Raw genomic sequence first — 2402 nt, forward strand, 5'->3', positions numbered from 1 at the left:
AAATGTACAAATCCGTACAAATGTACGAATCGTGTGATTTTCACTTAACAGCTTTTTATTATTATAACGCTTTTCTCAACTTGCAATGTTGTACGTCCAGACCACCATTTATACTTATAAATGTAGCAAAGCTATTTATGGCAAATTCTAGATATCAACCTAGTGTAGATATGAACCTCGTTGTAGGCACCATATCAAGGAGATACAACTAGAAGACTCTAGATGTCGCCCCGTTAGAAGAAGTTAAATATTGCGCCTAACTATATGCTCTATTCACATACGCTACAGCGGAAATGAACGACACGCCATTTCTTTAAATGAAATTAACTGCTGCTTTATGTATGTACTAGCATATATCCGCGGGTTTCACCTCACGTTTTTATACAAATATGAAAAATAATTTAATGATGTTATATTTTATTTCTGTGCTTATTTTTTATAGCTCGTTATTTTTTATGCGAGTTAAGGTATTTACGCCGTTTAAAACTATGAAATTGGTGGCCGCTGTGGTGTAGTGGTAAGCAGTGCGCGCAATGGCAAACCTCCGAGTGTATTTCTGCCATGAAAAACAGCTTCTCATTAAAATACAATCGCCGTTCGGAGTCGGCGTAAAACTATAGGTCCCTCCTCTTTGTGTGTCAACATCAAGGCGCACGCCACAAATCGGAGGAGAAGCTCGGCCAAACACTAACATATGTGTAAGCGCCAATCTATTATTATTATATATACATATAATAAAATTGTAACAGGCCGATGTCTGTACATTAAAGATATTAAAAATAAATTAATGTGGGGGGGGGGGGGCGTCTTTGTTAGAGCAACAGAAGCCAAATCAACCTTTTTGGAATTTTTGTCCGTCTTTCTGTCTGTCTGTCTGTATGTTTGCACGCACATCACTCGAAAACTAATGCATGGAATTGAATGCAGTTTTCACCGATGTATTGCTAGGGGCCTATCTTAAAATATAAAAAGAAAAAAATTAGAGAGATGCCACCTGTTTGAAAGTTGCAGGTTAAGTAAATCGATAAGAAAAAGTGAATGGTGCGATTTTGGAAAGAGGTTTAAGAAGCCTTACCACCTTTGAGAGTTCCCTCCTGTTTTAAAATTTGAATTAAATTAAATTTATAAGATAAATTGAATATTGTAATACGGGTATCAAACTGAAGAGGTTTAGGGAATTTTACTGCCGAAAATATTTTTGGAGGAGGGTTGCCATCTGTTTGAAAAATGTTATTGAATTAAATTGATCAAATAAATGAAAGCTATGTATATCTATGTGGGAAATGATGTACACGACAATCGACACATCTACAGGTACAACTATGACAGTAGGTAACCGGACTAACGGTGATCGACAAATGCAACACTGACAAGAATAAAACGAACCGCACTGAACATACCGAATGATAGACTTGACAAGACAGTCGAAAGACAGGAATAATTTAGAACATTTGTAACCGCCATCAAGCGAAGTCGCCACTTATAGAAATAATAACTCTGTAACTCTGTGCGTGTGAAAATAAACGTGTAACATTCAAAACAAGTTTGTCTAAGCGTTGTACAAGTTGCCCAGTGGGAATTAGGAGCACGTAATAATACCTTATTACCAACTTACTCTTCACCCGGCAGTCATTACCATTTCCCTGTCGAACGTCCCTTACTTTTACAAAGGCATGGCCGCCTTATGTAAGTAGAAATTTAGAATGTACACTCTTCTAAGCCGCTTTACCAAATAAGGTACGAAATATGTACATCAATCTCTCGGAGTAGTTCGGTTTCCCATTCAAACGTATTTTATATCATTTAGGGACATTTAAGTATGAAAATGTAAGGCATTCATAATGTGCAATTTCCATGCATTAAATAAATCAGTTTGGCACCCAAAGGGCCTAACACGTAGCGGAAAAGGTAAGCAGTACTTACTTCATAGCTTACGAAATAATGCACAAATAGAACGCATTACTAACCCAGGTCGTCGTAGTTTCCGATGTATTTTTGTGCGCTAAACACGGTTCTGGGGCCAAAAGGTGCCCATAACGTCATGGTTTTGAGAAAAGTGGGGGTAAGAACAAAAAAACGTGTTTTGGGTGTTTTTACATGATGATGTGTATAAAAGTTAAAATAATAAAGTTTTTTGTAAAAAAATATAATTAAATAAATTAAAATCAATTCTTTTGTGATTATTTCCCATTAAGCATATAGATAACTTCCGTAAAAATAAAAGAAATGTTTTCGTTTTTAATTTATTTATTATAATTATGTAGGAACGGTTTATTTAATAAGTAAATCGCCCCAATATGCCAGTTCGAGGGCGAGTTTAATTTCAAATAATTACACAGTGCACAAAAAAAATCACGAAATAAAACTTAGTGTAGGTTGTAGGTAGGGTGGAGTAGAACAAT

This window comes from Rhagoletis pomonella, unplaced genomic scaffold, assembly GCF_013731165.1.
Source record: "Rhagoletis pomonella isolate Grant_MI unplaced genomic scaffold, Rhpom_1.0 Rhpom_scaffold_00002, whole genome shotgun sequence".
NCBI classification, from domain to species: Eukaryota; Metazoa; Arthropoda; class Insecta; order Diptera; family Tephritidae; genus Rhagoletis; species Rhagoletis pomonella.